Source organism: Rhinoraja longicauda, chromosome 22, assembly GCF_053455715.1.
Source record: "Rhinoraja longicauda isolate Sanriku21f chromosome 22, sRhiLon1.1, whole genome shotgun sequence".
Taxonomy (NCBI): Eukaryota; Metazoa; Chordata; class Chondrichthyes; order Rajiformes; family Arhynchobatidae; genus Rhinoraja; species Rhinoraja longicauda.
The window spans coordinates 33,810,922-33,826,319 of NC_135974.1; the positions used below are offsets into that span (position 1 = coordinate 33,810,922).

Below are 15,398 nucleotides of genomic sequence, written 5' to 3' on the forward strand. Positions count from 1 at the left end.
GTACATGAAGACTTTATAAAGTCAGTGGAAACAGATGGAGAAGTGGTTCTACTAATTAATAATGATTTTTGAGTAGTGTAAACCGACCGGTTACTCATATTAAAAAAAACAGGATGCAAAGACAACCTAAGCGGCAAAATAATAAAAGAAATAACTCATTTAGGGAGTGGTGTACAGGCCCTCCTTAACAGTAAACAGAGGATATGAAGTATAAAGGAAGTTTGTCAGAAACGTTTGCTAATAATCAAAATAATTTAAATCTAAATATGGACTGGAGGAAGAAAGAAAACCAGAAAGACCACACTGAGGTCATAGGTTTTTCACAATAGTTTATAGAACAGGGTGTTCTGGAGCCAGAGAGCAGGCCATCACAAAGCTCATATTGTGCAATGAAGGGATTAATTAATGACCCCTGTGGAGGAATGGTGAGCTCGCAGGGGTCATTAATTAATCCCTTGTTGAAGTGCAGCAGTCCTTCCAGTGAAAGACTCATGGCGTTGTTGGTAGGGAGTAAAGTGTATTGGATCATTCAAGCAAGTCTAGTGGGTAGAGATGATAGAGGTAGGTTAGAGAGCATGGGAGGCCTGACAGGTTCAATTGCATTTATTGCAATGCAACAAACCTCAGGTAAATCAGGTGCGCTTAGAGCATGGATCCGTACTTGGAATTACTATATTATTACAATCATGGAAATGTTTTTGAGGAAGGGCAGGCCCATATTCCAGGGTATAGAATTTCCACACATGCCGAGGGTAATGCAAAAGAAATGGGGAACATGCATTGCTGATTAGAGAAATATAATAGTAGTACTTAGATGGAATATCCTGGAGATATCAACCAGCAAGGCCATATGGGTAGAAATTAGGAATAGAAGAGGGCTAGGATCTTGCCGGGGTTATATTACAGGCCTCCACATAGTCAGTGGGTATCAAAGAACCCAAATCATATAACAGATATGCAATCCAGTCACACAAATGTGCGAGAGAAGAGAAGCAAAGACCTTGCCTGACGAATCTGCTGGAGTTCTTTGAGGATATTGATCACTTTAATTCTATGTAGTAATGGATATGAAACAGCATCTAAGAAATATTGATTTTCCAGTTGGTTTATAGAACATCCTTCAATATATAATTTAACCACAAGGAAGTAGATTTGTAATTTTTGATACGGGGCTTCCGCTGTATAGTACAAAAGCAAAAAGAGATCATAATTTAACTTTGACCAGCAGAAAATTGGCAAACACATTAGTTTTAATTTACAATCTTTTAAAATGTCATTGCCTTCAATGGAAAATTGGATAAGAATGAAATTGGCAAACCAATAGATCTGATCAGATACCCTAGCTTACTTAGATTAAAATTGCCTCTCAACACCACATAAATATTTAATCGAATGAACAAAAAGAAAAAATAGAATTCAAATAACAATCTTTGTGTAATGTTGGCATTAACAAATGACCAATCTGTAGAAAGGAACTGCAGATGCTGGTTTAAACTGTAGACACAAAAAGCTGGAGTAACTCAGCGAGTCAGGCAGCATCTCTGGAGAAAAGGAATAGGTGACGTTTCGGGTCAGGATCCTTCTTCAGACTAGTCTCCCTGCTCTAACAAATACACAACCTAGACAACACAAGCAAAGGCCATTTGGGCTCAAATCAGAATTAAAAATTGAATAAGGAGAAGGGTGTTCCTTCTGCCTTACATTTTCTGATTAAAAAGACAGATCAGTAGAACAAAAATGGAGGCAAAAATCCAAACATTTTCATGTGCAAAAGAAGGTATTCATTTTTCAAAATGAAAGCAGTTGGTGGTAGAATTTGAAAGGTAAAATCAAGTCACAATTATTTGCAATTTATGGATCTCACCATTGGGCTTCCGTTTACAACTTGGGTACCTTAGCAAACGCTATAATAAACATAACTTCTAAAAGGTTTCATAGATTGTTCCAGTCATTGGTGGAATTTAAAAAATCTTCTAAAATAAACTGCAACCTTGCCTTTAGAAAAAAAAGTGATATGCATTGGAGTTAGGCCTCACTTGAAGTGTGTTCAGGAAATTAACAGTATTTTAATGTATATCACTGGAAGGTTGTACCAATTGGTGGAATATTACACACGATAGAAAAGCTGCACAGAAGTGTGCAAAGCTGAGGGTGGCCTGTCACACACACATATTATATATATATAAAAAAGAAAGTGAGAATGGGTGGATCGGGTATAGTAACAAGAGTTTTCCCATGTTGTGAGTGTCTAGGAAAAGATGGAAAGGTTATGGTGAGTGGTAGAAGACGGTAGGGATATCGGGGGGAATATTTTGCAGAGGGTGGTTGGAGTCTGGATTGCGCTGAAGAGGTGGTGGAGGCGGATATTGTCAGGCCATTTCCGCATCTAGACAAGCACTTTAATCACCAAGGCCACCAATGTGATGGACTTGATGCAGATAAATGGGATTTGTACAGATGGGAACAATGACCAGCATGGACATGGTGGGCTAAAGGTCCGTTTCTGAACTGTATAAATCTATTTCATGGACGCGATTCGTGTGTATTTCTAGGATTTTTACAATATTGATCTTTTATCCGGTTGCTCCAAAAATGCATAATTTCAGCAAATCGGTAAAACTTGACCGAAGGATACCAAGCATTAAATTGTAAACAGAAAGATTAATCACAAAATAGATTAGAATTATCCCAGCAAATATTATAAAAACAGACAATGCAAGAAATACCTGGGTCACGTACTATCCAAAAAGAAGCAAAGTTAACATTGATCGTTCTCCAGCGCAGGAAACATTCAGAAACTGGCACGTTTAAACTTGCAGAGGGTGGTTGGAGATAGGAGAGAACAAGACTCCAAAGACGTACAGGTATGTAGGTTAATTGGCTGGGTAAATGTAAAAATTGTCCCTAGTGGGTGTAGGATAGTGTTAATGTACGGGGATCACTGGGCGGCACGGACTTGGAGGGCCGAAAAGGCCTGTTTCCGGCTGTATGTATATGATATGATATGATATGAAGATGGCGACCAAAAGTATATGTATGATAGGGATTGGTATAGACTAGGAGTGTTTAAAAAAAACATTTTTAGAGATATAGCGTGGAAACAGGCCTTTCGGCCCACCGAGTCCACACCGATATTTTCAATTTTACAATTTTTACTGAATCCAATTAACCTACAAACCTGTACTTTTTTGGAAAGTGGGAGGAAACCTCTGTGGTCACGGGGAGAACGTACAAACTCCATACAGACAGCACCCGTAGTTAGGATTGAACCTGGGTCCCTGGCGCTGTAAGGCAGCAACTCTACTGCTGCGCCACCTTACTACCCCGAGCGTACCGAGGCTCGTCAGCAAGGGCAGTTAATCTGTCTAGAGGTAGTGTAAACAGAGTACAGACGAAAGAGGAAAAATGCATCTGCTGGGACAAGGATGCGCAGAACACAGCAATTGCTGGAAATCAGAAGTGAAGGGAAGCACAGGGAAAGTCCAGCAGGTCAGATAGTTTCTGTTGAGAGAAAAACAGCCTGTAATAGCACAGGCTGATAAACCCATGTTGCCACTTTACTTCCTTACAAGACAAAAATAAATAGCAGGATTCTTTCACCATCTTCCAAATGTTACTGAGTATCAACATGCACAGCAAGAATAAATTTAACTGATTTTTCACGTGCAAAAACATAGTTTACTGATTTCATCATGGTTTTAAAAAAACAAAACTTTCTTCTGCCCTGTAATACACAAATACGATTGCTCTAGCTCTCTTTACAGAATACACATTCTCATTAGCTAATGGTGGACAAAACACATGTTTCAGTGTTGTGCTGTGAATATATATACATTTTATCCCAATTTATTCATTTAGGAGAGAAAAAAATGTAGGGTAAACTGTCACAAATTTAAAATTCATCAATAAATGGACTCCCAGGTTTAAAAAAAACCATTTGCATCAAGTTTCCTGCAGAAACAAATCAGTATAACTGGCATGGATCCAAATTCTGCAAAATACAGCCTAAAATTGCCAATACCATCAAAATAATGGAAGTTATCGTTTTGATTTTATTAAAGAGATGCTTGATATCATAACCAGTTTATCTTCTAGATTTTTCATGTCCAACACTTATATACATTTGAATTATTTATGCTTTCACTAATTTGGAAAGATTAATTCCTAACATATAACACAACTCAGGAGGATATGCAGCTCCATCCTTCCCTTATCTAGAAATGTATTTGGGAAATTATTATTCAGCCCTCATCACTCTTGTGTATATTGATCACAACTTGTGCACAAAAAATGTTCCTTGCATTGGGGTAAAAGAACAGAGGAATCGTGTTGATTACTATTGACCCATTTGCCACTATCTTCTTTTCTTTCATCAAAATCGTTGTTTGAAGAGGTCCATAAGATTTTCTCTTGACCATCTGCCTTCTCATAAAGGCACAAAGAAAGTTTTGAGAGCAACACTCCCAGAGGATTCCCGTACTGCCTGCTGGTTCAATTCATAGCCCTTATCACCCCGCTAGAGTTCAAGCTGCAGGATGACCACCTCAAGTAACCCTCTAGAAATTCCAAGGCTTCTGGATGCCCAGCAGTTACATTGAGAGTTGCTTCCCCGAAGGTGCTAGTTTGCTCAGCTGGTGGTTAACAAGGTTACATGAAACAGCCTAGAACCCCACATTGCATAAAAATTGCAGAAATGTGTCTTATCCCTTGGAACTCGTGCTTATAAACCTAATTTTAAATATATTTTTTAAAAGAATTGGCCATTGCCTCTGATGATTGATCTCCAATAACCACATGTGTGTGAAGCTACCTTTGATGTCTATTGATGGGCGTCCAGGAGCCATTGTCAAATGCTGCCTAAATACCAATGGTAGTCATTCTCATCTCAAGGAATTGGACAAGAAGCTAATACACCAGAAAAAAGGTCTGAAGAAGGGCTTCGACCCGAAACGTCACCCATTCCTTCTCTCCATAGATGCTGTCGGTCCCGCTGAGTTACTCCAGCTTTTTGTGCCTATCTTAGGAAAAACCCATTCTGGGCATCTGAGAATAAGTGCCACTTGATAGAGGTGTCAACTGCTTCCAAAACCTTTCAGATTGGGTAATAATTAATCATATTTGGTTTTGTCCACTTTTATGATTGAGGATTACTTGGGCAATATTCTACATTGTTATGTAGATGTCAGCGTCATAGCTATACTGGAATAGCTTGACTATTGGTGCTGATCTACAGTACTACAACTGGAAACGACGCCACCCATTACCTCTGCTATATGTAGTACTCTCAGCTGTTTCTTGATATCAGGTGGAGAAAAAACGAAGAGGCAGCGAATAGTTTATGATGGTGGGCATCCCAGGTGGAAGAGATCTATTCGACAATTCCGCTGAACATGGTCCGAAACAGGCAACACTTTAAAATTGGCAATGTTTTTCAAATCTATTCCATCTGTGACCCATTCTGCCTCTGTAATCCTTTTTAACCAAACCTTCAGATCTTTGCACTTTAATTCTGACCTCCTCTCCACATATCTTTTAAACAACTGGAGCAGCCTTTATTTCACTGACTCTGGGGTTCTCTTTTTTCTTTTGAATTACTCAATTCGGCCATTGACATCCATGCAATGTTATATGTAGCTTGATGTTTAGTTTAATTTGATAAAAGTTTGAGAGAAAATCCTCAACTTCCACAATCTTACAGATTGATCTCTTGGTTCAAAGAATTTAGCACACCCTTTCCCTCTCTGCAAATTTTCAGTGCCATTCCATATAACACATATTTCCAGGTTTGGCTACACAGTCTATGTGTAACAATTACCCAAATATAGTGTTCTGATGCTGAAAACAACCCTTCAATTCTGCCCAATAGCTTTATTTTTCTTACACCAAAACTTCCAAATTCAGGTTAGAATGGGAGGCTGCTGAGTAGAATAACAAAATTTCATATTTAGAGCTCCTTAATTCAGAATCAGAATCCATCTATGCTTTGCTCGCACATGGTAAAAACACAATATACAGCAGACATTAAAAAAACATTATAATTTAAACATGTAAAAAATAAAGTGCAAGAGTAACAAGGGGCAGCTTTGCTACATATTGCACATGGAGATATCTAAAGTGCACTTGGAGAGTTCATAAGTGCATGGCTTGCAGACCTGAAAGTCGTGGTGTAGTGCGACTGTTAAGTAGAACTACCGCTCATGGGAAGCTGTTTTTGTGTCTGGATGCAGAGGTTTTGATAGTCCAGTCACCTCCCTTTGGGGAGGACTTTTTGGGTACAGGAATAATAGTGGAGACTTTGAAGCAGGCAGCGACAGTGCAGAGTTACAGGGACTGATTTTAAATGTCTGTGTAGACTGGTGCCAGTTGTTCAGGGTAGAGGGGGAAACATTGTCCGGCCCTGGAGATTTCCGGCTTTTCTATCTCCTAAATAGCTTTTGCATCTCCTCCATTTCTATTGTTAGTGATGGGGAAATGACCAGACTGATGTTGGGCAAAGGAGAGGGTGAGTGGTGGAGGAGGGCTCAGCCTTTGCAGGCTGTAAGTGGGTGTGAAGAGGCGATTGGGGAGAAGTGGGTAGGGGAGGGGGAGAGTGTTGGGTTGTGTTTCTATCTTTTAAACCTGCAGTACAACTCATTCAGGTCGTTGGTCGGCTAACGATTGTCCAAGGAGTGGGTGGTTTTCCTCTTGTAGCTGGTGATTTCTTGTAAGCCCTTCCACACTAAAGACGAGTCATTAGCTGAGAACTTGCTCCTCAGCTTCTCAGCGTACTTTTTCTTGGCAGCTTCGATTCCTCTTTTCAGCTTGTACTTGGCCTGCCTGTAGAGGTCTGCATCCCCACTCCTGTAGCCCTCATCCACCTCCCCTCCCCAGGTACCTTCCCCTGCAACATCAGGAGATGCAACACCTGAACTCCATCGAGAATAAAAGAGGCAAATTCCCTCAGAGAATAAAAGGGTTTGCAATTTATAAAAAATGATTCCAGATTAGGAGAACAGTAGATACCGTGATATCGCTGCACCAACCCTGATTAGTATAGAAGCGTATTCCACCACTCTCAAAAAGAGTAAATGCACTCTCCCAGTTTTGTTAATTATGATTAACATAATTAACAAAACCTGATATATGCACGTACTCTCCACACGAGAACATTGGCATTTATATTTCCTACACATTAATTTCTATTAACAAATTGGTTCACTAAATTATTGTAGAAGTGAAAATGGGGAGGGGGGTCACTACAGACATACAATATGATCACAGTATATATAAGCACACATGATGCATCTTGGCAAAAATAACAAGGAAAACTATATAATTCAATTAACTAATGTTCACATTCAAAAAGTCATTAAATCACAGGAAACAATTAATAAGTGGTTGACTCATCCCTTTGGCGTTTTGCAAAACAATTAAACAACTGCAAAAGTGTTTCAATACTTAATTTTCAATCAATTCTAAGTTTAGTTTTGCGATACAGCATGGAAACAGGCCCACCGAGTCCATTCTGACAATCGATCACCTGTTCACACAATTTCTACGTTATTCCACTCCCTACACACTTGGGACAATTTATAGAGGTTGATTAACTTACAAACTCACACATCTTTGGGATGTGAGAGGAAATTGGACCATCTGGAAGAAATTCATGCGGTTATAGAGAGAAGTGCAAACTCCACAAAGACAAAACCCAAGATGAGGTTGGAATATGTGTCTCTAGCATTGTGAGGGAGTTACTCTGCCAGCGGTGCCACTGTGCTGCCCCTTAGGCATGCGGCACCTGGTATCCCCATGCTGACCCCCATCGATGTACTAACCAGGTCCAAGCCTATTCAACGTCTGATATCAGATGAGATATATTTTAAAATATAAGCATATTTTAAATGTGTTCCTCTTTCGTTTACTGCCAGGGAATTTGTGGATTAAAACAAAATAATTTTCTGTGGTTACTGTGACAAATAAGAACTGTAATGGTAGCAATTTTTTCCTTTTGGTTGAAAAATTAAACTGGCCTGTTGAAAGCCAGTAAACCCATGGTTATTATCACGATAGATCGCTTTAATATTAATGATTTTATAAACTGAAACTTCAGCTGACAACACCATTTCTGAAGAAAACAAACAAAAATTGACATGGTTTTATCAATTTATATATAGTAAGCTCAAGGGAAAGAGTGCCAAAAAGGTGGGTCATCAGGTACAAAGGGAATCACCTCCACACACAGCTAATGAAGGAATGCATAATATTTTGGTACTTAATGTGATTGATGTGGGTCATGTACCAGGCAGTGAGAAAAGATTAGTAATATGCTTTGTAGTGGAAGGGACAAGAGCAACAAAGAAAAAGATAATGGCACTCAACAGTAAAGGCACTAAAAGGCATCACAGTAAGCAAAAAAATGAAACTAGGAAAGAACAAGGTCGAGGTTAAAGCGATTCTTTTCAGCACATGCCAGCTCCTCCCTGAAATTAGTAAAGACTGACCAAGTGGACCCGTTGGGCCCAAACCACTCCTGCTTTGGTGCAGCACCCTCTCCTCCCTAGGGTTGCCTCTCCGGCATTGGTGCAGCACCCTCTCCTCCACCCTCCCTCCCTCCTGGGAGCAGACCTGCAGTTGCCAGAGCAACCAGCCTCCAGGCCCAGGCGGCCGCCATTGGTGGAGCGGAGGGGGAGGGGGGGAAGTCTTGTCCCGTCCCGGTGTGGGGATGTTCAGTGGTAAACGGCTGCGGCTCTCCCACTATTGCTGAGCCACTGGACACTGGGCAGCGTGGGGAAGGTGCTGAGCTGGCCGGGGAGAGGAGGGGGGACGGGGGAGCCAAGGGAAGGCCCAGCGCCAGGCCTCCACCAACGCCCGGCCTCAACGCCGCTGCTGCCACCTTTCCCCTTGGCCCACCCCAGGCTCGCAGTTACCCGGTCACATCCAGGCCCAGGCTGCTTCCCCCGGCACCAGGCCTGGCTCTCCTGCAACCAAGAGACAGGCAGCCAAGCCCTGCTCAACGGGCCCCAACTGCGCTGGCACGGACGCATTTGTTCTGCGCACGCACGGATGCGATGGCCATCTTACGCAAGTACCAAATCAACGGAGCCCCAACTGCCCATGCGCGGTTTTTAAACTTTAAAATGTGAATAACTTTAAATCTTTAACACCGATTTCAATGAAACTTCTTCCATATTACAACGGGGCAACAGTGAGTAAGGTGGGCCTAGAATTGTCGTGCTATCGCATACCGTTTTGGCTGCAGTTCAGGAACAAGCGAACAAACGAGAGTTTTAGTATATAGATGTCCAGTGCAGTTGCACTTGGTGAAGGTGGGGAATTGTTTTGGGCAAGGTTCAAAAGCAAGGCAGCAAGAAAATTCCCATCATCTTATTTTCAATTTAGATAACTGTAACCTTAATGACCCCTTGCTTCTGGAGGCACAAGAACATGCAAACATTGGCAGAATAGGAATATGCCAAGCAAACCTTTGGCCTACTCTGCCATTTATCATTACTGTTTTACCTGCTTAGAATATTCCCACTTATTTTTCCTTTATCAAAAAACCACTCCAAGTTTTGAACGTACAGGTTTTTTTCCCTTACACCCAAGAAAGACAACAATTCACTCCACTGAGTCTAAGTTGGCACTTAGAACAATTCCATTGATTACTGATGGTTTCTTTATAACCTACTCCTTCTCACATGCCTATTAAATCCATCCTGCTTGTATCACTCTCCACTTACACTAGAGACAATTTATCATAGCAAATTAGTCTTCCGAGTCCTACTACTTTGGCGGACAGCGATGCAGCTGGTAGAGCTGCCGCCTCAAAGCACCGGAATCCCGGGTTTGATCCTGACTTCGGTTGCTGCCTGTGTGAGGTTCTCCCTGTGACCACATGAGTGTCCTCTGGATACTCTGGTTTTCTCTGACACCCCAAAGACATGAGGGTTTATATGTTACTTGGCTTCTCTAAAATTGCCACTAATATGTAGGGAGTGAATGAGAAAGTGGGAAAACATAGAACTAGCATGGACAGGTGATCGATGGTTGGTGTGGACCTGCTGGGCCAAAAGTCCGGTTTCCATGCTCTCTCTAAAACTATGAGATTACCTTTATTGCACCTAAACCCACAAATAGACCAATCTGACTTAATCTGCCTTGATAAAATAACCTCACCCTCAAATATTAATCCAGTAAATTTCTACTGCATTGAGTCCACGCCTATTCTTTCTTGGATATTTCAACCAAAAATGCAGAGTCCTCAAGAATTCAACAAAGTCCGCAGCAATTGAAGTCTTCTTCACTAATCCCCTAATAATTAAAGGTAAAATACAACCATGTGTCCTAATTTCCAGTTGTACTGGCAAATTAGGTTTAAATCTTGACAATGTGGCACCCTCCTATGTGCCAATACTTATTAGTATCTCGATCAAAATGAATGATTTCATTTTCACACCCATCACACCCTTGCCACCCACTTGCCACTTCATCGTGCCTCACAGTCTCACCTCAGGGCTCAAATTTAATAGTAGTGTTTTGGAGAAAGTGGTCAGATATCTGAATTACTCACTTTCAAAATATGCCAAGAGCTAAAGGAAACTACTTAATCTAGCTTTATGATTTAATAAAATGCCAAGGAAAGATTCATTACTAAAGGAGCAATATCAAAGAAAATTTGTGTTGATCAAGGAAATTTAGGCAATCAAAGCTTCCTGCATTCACGAGCTTAACATGAGACAACCCGTCACTATTCTACTGAAATGGTAGTCTGCTTTCAAACCACAGAAGAGGATTTGAGCTCTTATTCTGGATTGATAAACCCGAATGTGTATGTAACCACAAAATAATCATTAACAACATGTGTAATACCCAAAGTATTATTTTTTAAATGATTTTGAATCAAGTACAAGACCCAAATTAAATCATGAAACATACTGATTGCTGAATTAATTCTGTATTAAATATATGTTGAACAAGTATTGTGTAATAAAGACATATTACATTTTTTACTCACTTCCTATCACATTCTTAACATTGTTCCCAAAGTTGCTTCCCTTTTCAAATAAATAAATATATATTTCATTTGGTGTTGCAATAAATAGGATACACAAGTTATTGGATTGAAAAAATAAGCAGAATAGCATGTTTGGAATCAAGTTAATTTACAGTTTGGTTGTGATATTATTCAGAATCACAATGGTTAAAGATATCTTTGACAACCTCATATTCAATTTACTCAGCAAATGCCGATCAACTTTTCAAAACAACGATTATTTAGCAGCAACATTCAAAAGACTTGGAATTAAAGTTGTTTGTTGACCTAAAAAATAATTTAAAATTATTGCACAGATATTATATTAGACACCAGCCTTGCACCCCAGATTCAAATTTTGTTTGGATACTGCTGAAAGACGTGCAAAATTCCTTACTGCATCAATAGGCATCTAAATTTTGATGTTGCAGTAGGTGGTTCATGCTTGTAATAATCTATTTGCTTCATAGTGTTAATTTGTGCCTTGCAATGATGCTGGCTCCAATTCTATGAGGGGACTGAATCCTCCCAAGATCAAAATGCTTATGTTAGTTAAGCAGAAACTGGCACATTTTGGATGTTATGCTGGAAGACAATGGTAAAGAAGATGGCCAAGCTTGGTGAAGAGGAAAAAGAGTGGACACCATCAAAATTACTAGAATATATGCATCAGGGCCAAAGTGCAGTTGCTGATAGATTGTCTTGGGAGGTCCAGTTGAATTAGATGATACTTGCTTGCACCCTGGAAACCTGTTCTTCCAGGAACCAGCCTAAATTGCAAATACATTTTTTTCTTAGGCAAGGCCTTGAAAACTGAACTCTCGGTGTTATCTCGCGATTTCTGTACTCGTGTGCTCAATGAATTACGTACCATGGCAACAAGATCTCTTTGAATATCAGCATTTCCCAATCTGTTACCATTTAAAAAATACTCTGTTTTTCTGTTTAGTGCACCAGATAGTTTCACGTTATATTCCATTTTCCACATTTTAGATGATCAATATCCCCTTGAAGCCTCTTAGTGTCCTCCAACAGCAAACTTGAAAACATGACATTTGGTCCACTGATCTAAATAATTTATTTAAAATGTATACATAAATAGATATAGGTTCCATGTTAGTTGTATATTAATCTTGAAAATCATTAAGAAAACATCTTGGTTAGCATTTCATTGCCTTATATTCCACATTCATATATACTCCTACACATTAGTGGCAATCAAAATACATTCACTTTGTCTTGTTCAAAAATCACACGGAAATGTGTGTACTTATAAGAATGTAGAGAGGCCTTGTGAGGGAATTAGGCAAGCCATGTTATTGGGCAAAATGGCAGATGGTGCACAATGTGGAAAAATGTGAGGTTTTCCACTTCGGCAGCAAAACTGAAGGCCATTATTTGCTGAAATGATGAGCGATTGGGAACGTTATGTTTAAGGGGACTGGAGTGCAGATGTCGACAAGTCCCTGAAAGCTGACACCGCTGCCGGAACCAGTTATGAACACCCGCTGTTCTTCACCTTTTTTACATTTTCTAGCTGATTAATTGATCTTTGTCAACCGTTTACAACATGAACCATGGTCTGAAGAAAGGTCTCAACCCGAAACGTCACCCATTCCTTCTCTCCAGAGATGATACCTGTCCTCCTGAGTTACTCCAGCATTTTGTGTCTACCTTCGATTTAAACGGGCGTCTGCAGTTCTTTCCTCCACATGAACCATGGTATGTTGGCCTTTAATGCTAGAGGATAATAGTTCAAGAACAAAGTGATCTAACTTAAATTATGTACGACTTTGGCTAGAGTAATCTGCAAAATGGTGTACAATTTTAGTCTTGTCATTTAAAGGATATACTGGCCAGACAGTTCCACAAAGTTTCAACACACTGGATCCTGGGATGACATATTTGTCATGTGGACTCATTTCAGTAAGCTAAGTCTATATTCCTTGGAATTTAAAAAATGAGTGGCTACTCCATTGAAATCCAAATTTCATAGTTCACAGGGCAGAAACAGAGAGGGTATTCTGCTTGGCGAAGTTAGAATCATACATTCATAAGTTATAGGAGCAGAATTAGGGCATTCAGTTCATCAAGCCCACTTTGCCATTCATTCATGGCTGACCTATCTTTCCCTCTCAACCCCATTCTCCTGCCATTTCCACATAACCCCTGACATCCTTGACAATCAAGAATCTGTCAATCTGCACCTTAAAAGTACCCAATGTCTTGGCCTCCACAGCTGCCTGTGGCATTGAATTCCACAGATTCACCATCAGGTGCCTGACCCTTTAGCCCACCATGTCTGTACTGAACATAACGCCAAGTTAAACTAATCTCCTGCCTGCACGTGATCCATATCCCTCCACTTCCATGTGTCTATCTGAAAGCCTCTTAAATGCAATCAGGGGTCAAAATCTTAAAGTAAGGGGCACGCCTTCTAGATCTTAAATTAGAAGTTTGCCACTTAAAGAGTGGCAAATCTATGGAATCTTTTACCCTGGAAGGCTTTGAAGAATCAGTCACCGAGTTAATTCAAAATTGATCGAGATTGCGGACATGAGTAAAACGAAGGGATATGGAGCTGGTGGGTGATATTCTCCCTCAACGTTTTCAACAATGCCTTATCCTATTGAATGGCAAAGCAGATTCAAGGGGCCAAATGTAAATTCAATTGTAACAGTTGGTATTTCTTAACTGGCAAATTTAGGAATAAGCTTCAAACAATGCATCATAAAACCAATGTCCTGTTTCTTCAACTCAGTAACACATTTACATATTGCAAATGAGCTGTAAAACATCCTCCAATCTCGACCACAAATTTAATACATATTGTAGCAGCAAGACTTCCAGAGAGCCTTATAACATTAGCAACGTAGTAGTTTTATTTTGGAAAGCCATTTCTTGTGTCATAATCTGGAAAGCAGAGAAGGCATATTGTGCTATATGTGCATACACGGACATACACAAAGCAAATATTTAATCTGTAAACTATTACATTAAGAGCAATTGAAATGTGCTTTAAAAATCCTTTAATACGATGATCAATGCTTAAAAATCGAGGGTGGCTAAGAAAAACCTTTACATTTGACAGACCATTGAGGGCAAATGATGAAACAACAACCCATTCGCAGCCCTCCCCCTCTCCCCAATAATGGATCCAACAGGGATTACTCAGCTCTCTGATGTTCACTGCTCACAGGAATGAAGGGATGCCCGACTCATCTGACCACTTGACGCATTTTTGCACCGTCTTATTCCAATCTCAACGCCGATCCAACAATTTGCAAGTGGCTGTGATCTGATTATAGTCGGGACTAGGGGCAGATTCGGTGCATGAGAGAGGGGGAGGGGAGGGAGGGAGGGAGGGAGGGAGGAGGGGAGGAGAAAAAAAAACCCTGCAATGCTGCTGCGTTTGATCCAGACCCTAGGGCTTCATATTTGCCCATTCAAAAACGAAAACCCTGTGTGCCATTTAACCACGGCTTTTCTCCCCCACTGCAATCAGGCTGGGGGGGGGGGGGGGACACACGAAGCGGGTCAAACCCCCCCCCCCCCCCCCCCACTGCATCCACACGGCAGATAAATAGGGGCAGGCTAAGCGGTTTAAAAGCCTTTCTGTTTGCAGATTTATAGCGCTGTCTGCGGCACTGCTGGATCAGACTCAACGCCATCATGTCAGCGGCCGAGACGGCGCATTGAGCAGCCGGCGCCAAGGGCAAGGCGAGGGGGGCGAGGGGGCGAGGGGGGCGAGGGGGGCGCGGACCAACGCGTTTTCTCGCCGCTCCTCTTACCTTTATCTCTCCCTCTCGCTCACTGGATGTCTTCGGTCGCGTTAGTCGGTCTTCCTCAACGGCTCGACGACATGAACCATCGCAGGCAGCTTTCCCTCACCCCCCCCCACCGTCGGCGCTTCACCTCCTCCTCCTTCTCCTCAGTGCAGTGTCGCCTTCACTTTCTCGTCTCTTCTCTTCCCCCCTCAAATGCCCGGTCCCACCTCCTCGCGGGAGCGCGCAAACTATGTCTCCCGGTCTCGCGCGCGCTCGCTCGCTGTCGATGAGGGATGGATGGGGGGAGAGAGCGCGCTCTCGCTCGATGGTTTACGAGCGCAGAGAGACGGGGGCGCGCACGCTGGCGACTTGAGGGGTGGGGGACGGGGGCGCGCGCTCGATGGTTCCCGAGGGGAGAGAGAGATAGAGACGGGGGCGTGCGCGCGCGCTGGGCTCTGAGGAGAGAAGGGGAAGCGCGAGCGCGCTCGGCGGACGCGTTGGTGGCTTTGAGGGGAGAGCGTGCGTGCTCGCCGCTGAGGAGGGGGGGGCGCGAGAGAGACGGGCGCGTGCTCGCCGCTGAGGAGGAGGAGGAGGAAGGGAAGGGAGAGAGAGCGCGCTGA

The 15,398-nt window shown here is 41.8% G+C and overlaps 1 protein-coding gene across 3 annotated transcripts in view; it reads right to left on the reverse strand.

Annotated features, from left to right (window-relative positions):
- Positions 1-15,204, reverse strand: part of LOC144604547 (dnaJ homolog subfamily C member 5) — a 32,855-nt gene extending 17,651 nt beyond the window's left edge. The window contains exons 1-2 of one of the 3 annotated variants that reach the window (XM_078419098.1): positions 14,803-15,204; positions 1,006-1,178 (exon numbers count right to left, since the gene is read on the reverse strand). The gene's annotated coding sequence lies outside the window, so the exon portion shown is untranslated. Of the gene's footprint in view, positions 1-1,000; positions 1,179-14,802 lie in introns of those variants that run through there. The other 2 variants (XM_078419097.1, XM_078419095.1) reach the window with 2 other exon arrangements.
- Between the last annotated feature and the right edge of the window lie 194 nt (positions 15,205-15,398).